Genomic DNA, 9,676 nt, shown 5'->3' on the forward strand with positions numbered 1-9,676 from the left:
ACGTAATTATAGGCGGGGAAATTAAACCCGATGCTCGAGCCTTTCTAGCGAGCCATTTCGCGCCTATACCTATTTACGGGGCCTTAAACTCAAACACGGAACGAGACGAGATCTCTTGCCCCCTTTCCACAATATCCCACTTGCTTTCGAGTGTCCTTCTAGCACGGGCTGGCAGAAACATTCAATTAATTATAGTTATTGCTTTTAATTCCTTTCGCTTCGAATCCCTCACAACCAAGCAGCCTGCCCGGCATGGCTATCACTTTGAGATGTGGAATCGGTTTAATGGGGGGGGGGGGGGGAAATGGGGACAAAACTTTCTGCTTGCGGCTTGCGTCAGTGTCTCTATTCCCCTCGTTCGTTGTGTCCAATGTCTTTCTAGCCCGACCTTTCTTTTAAGAGCAAGGAGCAAATTGGTCAACGCACACCAAGGACGGAACGATGGGACACGTTTTCAGACCACGCCACCGATGTCTTACACTCTTAGCTTTCGAGAGCTTAGCTTTCTTCCTTGGGCCACGTCGTGGCCGCGTGCTCACTTAAGCCCTTTCTTCCCCCCCCCCCCCCCCCCCCCCCCCTGGTGGTGGCTGCTAAAAGGATATCTTGTTTCATCTTGACATTGTGCCTGTTTGAACGAAGACCGGAGGCTATCCGAAGACAGGGAGAAAGGATTGTACGTGTAAAGGATTTAGTTCGACTCGTTAGCAAAAGGGAACAAAGGCTGTCCCAAGCTCGCAGTAGTATCAGGACAAACATGGTCGGATTTGCTGTTTGAAACAATACTCAGATTATTGTGTTACATAAGAAGAATTAAATCTTGGAAATGGTTCCCCGGCTGGCTGCTCCAATCTTCCAGGCTTCCTGAGCGACATTTTCTTTCCGATTCCCTCCGACTGTTCGAAAGACAAAGTCCCTAGAGTCATACTGCATCTTAGCGAGCTCTGTTTGCCCCGTCCATGTGTGCCGTTCCACAATCACGTGGAAATGACTTGAAAGTCCTGTGGGAGCTTTGAGCGCGTATCGCGTTGTGCTCTGTACAGGCGGAAGTGGACATTACGTTTGATGCTAATGGGGCTGTATGTATGTGTGTGTGTGTACGTTGGTTCTTGGAGCTGTTCCTGGAATTGAGATACACACCGAGAAGTCATTTACAGCTAGGGAAGCATTATTTGTTTTACTCTCTGGCTTAAATGCGAATGCTTCGAACAGAAGCAAAAAGTGCTGCAAACCGACCATCCCTGTGTTTGGATTATGAATTGTTCTACAATTGGTCCGCAAAATGGAATGGATTTTCAATTTTCTCTTTCACTCCTCGAGGATGGTATAGTTTAAATTCGGCGAAATGTGACCCATACGAACAGCTAATGGATGACGTCGTTTTTGTGGAGCTTTTCGTTTGACAAGAACCTTAGTTCGTTTAGTTGGACCGTTGGTTGAGCAATTTGTTATGAATCTAAAAAAACTGTAGAGCTAAAGCAATATGTGATACTCTGTTGAAGTTTTTTTAATGTTACGAGAGTAAGCAAACCATTGGACGACTGTGATGATTAATTCTTGCACTCAGGAGCATTTACCCTGCGACTCACTCTTTGCTGTAAGTTCAGTGCCATTTTTTAATTAGAATAACTTCTTCTGATGTTGTTTTATGAGATGACTTTGCCAGTCATTGACGATCAGCAAACCGGTCTCGTGGGGTACATTCCTCAGTGGATATGGATACGGCCAACGATTCCAGCCGAGATTCCCACACATCAAGAACCGACACCATACATCCAAGCATCAGGTGGTGCCCTCCAGTCGGGTGGAGATGAAGTAGCAAAAGTAGGCTGACCGAAGGGGAAGCAGAAGCAGCATAACAGGCGATATTTAAACAATTTGAAAATGATTTTAATATGAAAGCATAATATTTGTTTTCTATTATATCTGGCAGAATGCGCACCGTTCCTCCGCCTGCATGTCTGCCTCGCCTCGGGGATCGGGAATCAAAATGTGACATGCCACCTAAAAGCATGGACTCTCCGTTGTCGGGCGCCCGAAGAAGGGAACTTATCCCTGCGTTTCCTGGAGTCCATCACCATGCTCCATCATCGTTCGGTAGATTGAAATGATATTCCTTCCCTACCTGGATGGAACCACGTGGTGGTGATGGCATTACTAATTCTGTTACCATTATTTCTTTTTTGTTTTTCTTCGTTCTGTTCTGTTTCGAGCGCGTGTCTCTTCCTCCGGGTCGCGTTCTCGATTTGCTCACTTCGAATGATGATGAAGATGATCAGGGAACGAGGGCTGAACTCTGTTTAACGCTCTTGGTAGTTTAAGCTGGACGAGCTGTATCTATGGCATCCATCCACCAACCCGACCCGCGTGTGTTTGTCAGCTTTTGACAGGCGGAATGGTCCTGCGCCATTTAGACTGGTGGTCTCGTTTGTTGTTGTTGGTGTTGCTGTTGTGTGCAGCTTGCTTCTTTTTGTTCATCGTAGAACGATCTAAGCTGATCACGACGAGACGATCGCGTCCGACAAATAGCCATTTCATCCTTCATCACCGTCATCGTTGAAGGCATGATACGCTTCTTACCGCGGGACAGCGCGGGAGCTACCCCTTCTCGCAAGGGAGAGTGCCTGACGGATGTTTACCTTTCCGTGTGTCTCACAGCCACTCACAGTCAGCTTCCTTTTTTCTTTCTACATTTGTCTTTTTTTTTTTGTGTGAGCATGTTTACCATTGACCTCTTCCTGCTTGTTGCTGCATAACCGGACAGAATTGATTTCAGTTGGTTGATGTGTGGAACTTTTTTTGCTGTTGGAATATATGAAATATGTTTGCTAATGTTGCCCAAAGGTTTTTTTTCACATTCTGTTTTGGAGCTTAGGTGTATTGAAAAACAAAAATATTAAAAATATATACAACACACAATCATTGAATTTGGTAATATCCCCTTTAATACTTATTAAAACTTTAATTTTTCACGAGTCCTGTTGTGGGGCAAAATTTATACATAATTAGAATCAAAATTGAAATAAAATAAAACCACACACTGTATGCAAACAACAATCATAAGTAGACAAATAAGACAAATAAAATAAAATAAAAATAACAAAAAATATCCTTTTTTGAAAATAACTAACAATTAAAACATAAAACAGCTTAAAAGGCAATCATGCACGAATAAAACACACTGCCTAACATAACAACTGCTCGGGCACGTGATACACATGTTCGATAAACGGCAACAACTTGAACTGTTTCACTAATTGCGCTATTTTTCCACCTTTGCTTCGCATCTTGTTTGATGCAGCTCAAAATCAAGCGAGAAATGATCCACCGTTTCGATGTTTCGATAAGAAAGCTAGTAAGTGAACGTTTACCACCGAATCAAACCGTTCAAATCTTGTGCAAATCATGTTTCTGCCGCACGGATCCGCTTTCGCTACGGCGTGTACGCGTAATGATGACGATGACGGTGATGATTCTGTTCCACTTATCAGCATCTGGGTCGCATCCATCGCGCGCCTATCACTTGTTTGCTGCCAGCGCCCTATCAGTCGGTTCGGGTGAAATGATCTTGAAATTTCATTCTATGTTTTGACAAGTATCATTAATTTCAATACACGTCATCGAAGTGGCTGAAGGAAAAAGTGGCCACTTTCCTCGAGGGGGGAAGGGCGCAAGTGTTTCCATTATTGGTTTACTGTTTTGTTCTGGCGATCATGACGAAGGAAGAGGAACCGAGTGACCAGCTGCAAACGGAGATGTTGCCATTTGTTTGTTTAGATTTTTTTCTTCTGCTGTCTTCTTCGCTTTGTTGTTGCATTGTCTTATCGCTTTCTAAACATAACCTATTTCAGATTAAGCGTTCTCAGCGCGTTCCGTCTAGCAGACGCGAGTCGCAGAATGGTGGAATCAATATTCACTTTAGCCACGAACACGAACGTTCGGGGCAAAATGATAGCAGCACCACTTGCGTTGAGTTATTTATTCACACATAAAGAATTCAATCTACTGATTTTGGACAATCTGTGGCGTTGATCGCACATAATTCAATCACAATTCAATTTCATTACCCTCTCTTGCCAAGGGGTCTTTACCCAACTCCTGCAATGGACCGGACAATAAAAAGGTGTAGAAAAATGTCCCTAGGGACTGTTCCACTTTTCACACGGTGCTTTCAGATAATACACTTTGGCAAGCTGCTACGGTTGATGTTCTCGGGTGGAATCGATTATTTTAGCCGGTAGAGCAATGTTGATGCCAAAACTGAGCCCAAATATGCTGAAATGGTGCTGTGAAAAGTCGATACAGTCGATGGAGATGATTTTTTTATAACTTCAAAGCAAAACAAAAATCAACTTGAATGTTTTGCAAAAGAACCATGCAAGGTATTTTCAATGACATTATGCAATGATTGCATTTTAAGAATAGAAATAATTGTTTTAAAATAATTTGTACTACATTCGTGACGATTCGGTGCTTCTTATGTGTTGTGAATTTCCCAAATCTACTATTTTTCAAAATATGGCAAATAAATTTGTATGAAATGGAGACATAAAACCAAATGGAGGTATAAAACCAACAAAAATGTTTAAAAAATCTAATTTCAAAATATTGTTCTATGTAGTGCAGAACGAGAATATTTTCTAGGATAAAGACACATACGAGTAGTCATTTAGCAGAAATAAAATATCAGAAAAACATGATTTTCCGATTTAGTTGTTTTTGATCTATGCTATGAGTAATTACAGAAAATAATGTCACTAAGTCTATCAGTTCTTCGCCAGTAAGGCCTCAAGCAGTAGTGATTATCATGATTTCAAACATTATTTTCTAAATAAAGTCGAAACTCAAGAACGTTCTTCGTAAATATTACAGTCTATTGAATTAAATCAATGTGTTATGTTACAACCTTCATGTATATTATTTTTATTCATAGAGCTGTTTCATTTGGTTGTTAGAATAAAATATATATATTTTTTAATAATAGAGGATAATCTTGTAAAATAATTTTTGCTGTGCCTCAACTGCAAAAACCCGTGAGCTGCAATTTTAATGCTCTTTATTCCATATTCTACAGCAGACGTAAGCACAAAAATATTCTTCAAAAGTATCATATGGAAGTTGCATGTGTTTCTACACTCCCTCTTTGGAACCAATAGCTGAACACCTTCTTCCCATCGTACGCAAAGGAGATGATGGCAACAATCTTTGACTTTGATAATCATAAATCACAATTAAAACTTTATTTAAACCCAAAACCAAACGGCACACCGAGGATCGTACCCAATTTCCTTCTCTTTCATTTTCGTTCCGTTTTCGTAACGGACTGCTCTCGGCTCTCCTTCTAAACACGATCTAAAACACACATTTTAAACGCTGCGAGTCGTATACGCTCGATCGACAACATTTCACAGACACGCCAGAACACATGGAGCAGAAACCTTGAGAGGGGTAGAGTAGAAGCATAACCCCGATCGGGGAAGGTTCTTATGGGCTGGGCGCACCATAACCCGAAAACAAACAACGACAGAAGTGTACAGTCACACACACACTCACACGACAGCTCATCGAATGTGCTCCGCTTCAGTTTTCGGGATGAAATATTGTTTATCTAATTGTTTACATTCTGATAGTGCTTTATAAACCTTCGAAATAGACGTGCGTTTAGGTGGGAACAACAAACTGTTGCCGCCCCGCTTCGGTTGAATGGCCTCTGACGGCAATGTTTTTGGGGCCATTTTTCGGTGTTCGACTGGCTCTCGATCGTATGTTAGTACCGGAGCGTCGCTGCCGGTAAACATCTCTTCCGGGCGGATTATCAAACGTTTCCATCGTCAGTCGGCTAAACATTGCATGGAGATACGTACCGCCGCCGCGATCGATCGAGTAAGGGCGTCGTCTCTGTTGGCTGCTTGCCCGCTCGAAGTGTTTATTTGTCCCCGGAAGCAACACGGAATACGGACGGGGTCACGAGGTTAATGCGATAAGCGAAGCGGCATGTTTTGGGTAGCGTATGTAGTTCCCCGATAAGAATGGATCGAAAAGGTTACACACGATGAAGACTGGAGTGCAAAGCAGTTTGACTCGATTATTAGAAGCTAATTGAAAACGATGGACCTTGAAGATGGTTAAATAAAAGATGGTTTGATTATTTTTATTCTAAGAAAATAATCATACACGTGTCACCAAGTTATCACCATGTTTTGATACTGTTTGGTTTACTCCTTTTGCGCTTTATTTTGCTATTACGCATTACCCTTTACCAGCGCATGAAATTGGCCGTATGCTTGAAGTAAGATATCAAGCAGAGTGGCGCAGTGGAAGCGTACTGGGCCCATAACCCAGAGGTCCGTAGATCGAAACTACGCTCTGCTAAGCTTGTGAGAAAATAACACAGTAGTATTTTATACAGGTGAAGCAGTACTACACACGGTATATAATTTACATGTAACACAGACAAAATTCGCTTATATCAGTAACTGAGTAAATTAAGTAAGGATTTAGAATTTCTTATTTTCATACTTCATATGTGTTGTATGATTAATTATGGAGATTTGTCGCATATTGAAACTATTTCATAATATTCACGTTTACTGCATGCGTTATGTTTGTATCAGTTTCGTTTAAATTTTGTAGAAACGTTTTATTTACTTTAATTTTTTTTAGTTTAATTTTTTTTGCACCATTTTATGTTTGTTAAATACTTCAAATAGATTTTCAACATTTACATTTGTTGATTTCCTTTCTGTAACATTTTCAAAATAATATGTCCTATTTTATAAATCTACTATAATCTATTTTATCATTGCCACTTATTATAAATTAACCTTTCCAAACCAAGCATTAATTCCCGTTTCTACATACACTACTATAAGCAAACAATTCCCTTGTTAAGAGAGCTTGTTACACTCTCTACAAAAGCCTTAAAATAATAAAAAAAATAAAAGACAATTCTGAGCAGCATCCCTTGATTGAATGATTTTCCCAGAACGTTCCAGGTGTATTTTGTCATTTTAATTTATTTTCTCCTTCTTTTGCTAACCAAGCAAACGGTACAATCGTCGTCTCTACCAGCATTTCCTAACGGAAGGAATAGCCGAAGAACTAAAAACACCTGGAATCCTATCGCTTCTATCATCGCCGAAGCCAGTGGGAGTGTTTCGTGTTATCCCTTTGACTAACAATGCTCAGAGAAACGCGGACTGAGATATAGTGGGATAATGGAATGATCGGTCAATTGCTTATTTGCCTTATGTCCTTTCAATTTCAATCCCTGTTCGTCCTTTAACTCAAGCTTTTGTCACAAAAAAACGGAGCAAAACGATGGGCGACTTGTTGTGTCCTTTTGGTTTGGTTCTTTTCAAAATTATCACATTATGGTTATTCACGGTTACGAGCAGACGATGCAGACGGCGACGTGATTCACCTGGACCTTGACTACCTGCTCCCTGTTGGGTTTGGAGTCAAAATATTTTGATGAATTCCATAACGGGCAAGGACACACGCTGTACGAGGACGTACCCACCACTACCAATCAATCATTTTACCTTTTTTTCCACTGGGACTGTCTAGGGGAGCGCACGACAAGCTACAACCACAACACAACAACAGCGTTAAAAGGGCTCGTCTCTCTACACGCCGTGCTCTTTCGCCCGGTGTGTATAAAAATGGTAATACACGAACGTTCAATTTTTAACTTTCCACCTTTTGCTTGAGCTTACTGGGTAAAGCATGGAAATATGGCAAAAACACACGCATACAAACACCTTTTTTTGTCTTTTTCCTTTTCGTCCTCCCCCATTGACCCGTTTTACTCACAGACTGCCTGATGAGCCGCTCGAGCAACTCTTTTTCGATCGATCGAGAAGGCGGTCCAATCTCGACGTACGCTGTGTGGCCTGCACTGATGTGCTCATCCTTTCCACTCGAAGCGGTCTAATGGGTGGTGTTGCCAATGGAAACAAGCGAGGTCAAGCAAGCGCGCGAACGCATCAATCGCCCGGTGCGGTGCGGTTTGTGCGTTGTTGCGAACAAAAGAATCATTAAGTGCTTTATTGAGATGAAAAGCAACGGCGCTCACGCTGTTTGGAGGCACGGACTGTTGTTCCGCGCAACGTTTTAAATGCATTCAATTAGGGAGGCAGCAGTTTGCCGAGTGTGAAAGGACCTGTCGATGACGAAGGCACGGACCGTGTGCGCTGGAGTAAAAAGGGCAGCTTCACAAATTAGATACCGGGAATGAGGTGTGGACCTCCTTCAGCCTCTCGTTGTCTTTCTCTCTCTCGGTCGGTGAGAAAATATCAGTAAAAGTAAAGGAAAGGAAAAAATAAGCACCACGCAGGCGAACTGTTTTGATGAAGCCGCCCAGCCTTTGTTGATGGGGTCAGATGTCAAAAAAGTGCACATTTGTGATGCGACGGCGTCGGAAAGGGGTCGGCACAGATTTGGGGAAGCTTCAGCGCTAGCTAGGCTGGCTTTAAGGAAGAAAATGGAGAGCGTAGAAACGACTTGCACGAGCAAATATAATAAATGATGCCGAAAGGTGACAGGTGATGCTGCTCGAATGTGAATGGATAAGGAAGAACCGGTAACGTTACTAATTGTTTAGAATGTTGCTGCGCAGTGGAGAGTAGAGTGAGCTGTTTGCGCGGTCTAGTCTTGCATTGGATATGTTACGTGGTTTGATATTACTTGTTATCTTTGGTTCAAGCTTTAAATAACAAAAAAACATAGGCTTGATTGAAAGTCAAGTACTTGTGGCCTGGAAATTAGGATCAACACGTTTGAACGAATTTTTCGTGTAATCTAACATTGAAAATTTAGATTTATCACTGTTAGTTGTCTAGAAAACTCTTGGAATTAGGAAAAAATAGTTTTTAAGATGCCAATTTTTGACAGATAATTATTGTTATCAGCATTATGAAACATCCTCAGATGTTAAGGAATCTCAAACGGATTTCGACTAGACAAGTATCGAGAAAACGGGCTACAAAGTTAAGTTTTCTATACAAAATTCAGCAAAACGAGAAATAAGATCCGATTTCATGAAAAAAAAACATTCCATTTCCGCCATATAATGAAGTTTAGCTGTATCTCCTACACTTTAAAGGTACTATACTTGCAAGTTGTTCTTGGAGAGTGTTTCAGATGACCTTTGATACATACAGCCTAACAATTCCATGAGAGATCATAATCATGGGGTCCGTATTCTTGGGATTTCTTTAGCTATATACTCCTGACTATTGGAATATCTAGATGTTGTTGAAGATTCTAACATTATACCGAAAAATTTATGATTGAAAACAGAAGTGGAAGAACTCCTAAGGATTACTTATTTGTGTTTGTTTTGATTGCTGATCACAAACATAATGAAGAGTAAAGTATTTGTCAATTTCAGTAACTGTTCCTATCAGTTTTCTTCTGGGACAACGTTTCAATACAAATCAGAACATCAAAACAAATTATTCGCTTTTGAATGGGTTTAATGGGCGAGAATTCAATCACCACCAAGATCTGCTTTGTTCGAGTTTGTGTGAGTGTTGTTTTGTTAATTTACAATCTTTCAAATTACTTCCAATACATTCAACATTTTCCATTTGGGATTTCTCTAGCATCTTCAAACTCCTCTAGATATGTCTGCCTATCTGAAACTACCGATGCTGTAACTTGAAGCTTACCAAGA

At 41.0% G+C, this 9,676-nt stretch overlaps 1 non-coding gene across 1 annotated transcript; it reads left to right on the top strand.

The window, feature by feature from the left end:
- Positions 1–6,297: 6,297 nt before the first annotated feature.
- On the top strand, positions 6,298–6,369 carry Trnam-cau (transfer RNA methionine (anticodon CAU)). Its single transcript has one exon. It is a non-coding gene; the product is annotated as a tRNA-Met (tRNA).
- The last annotated feature ends 3,307 nt before the right edge of the window (positions 6,370–9,676 follow it).

Source organism: Anopheles coluzzii, chromosome 3, assembly GCF_943734685.1.
Source record: "Anopheles coluzzii chromosome 3, AcolN3, whole genome shotgun sequence".
Classification (NCBI taxonomy): domain Eukaryota; kingdom Metazoa; phylum Arthropoda; class Insecta; order Diptera; family Culicidae; genus Anopheles; species Anopheles coluzzii.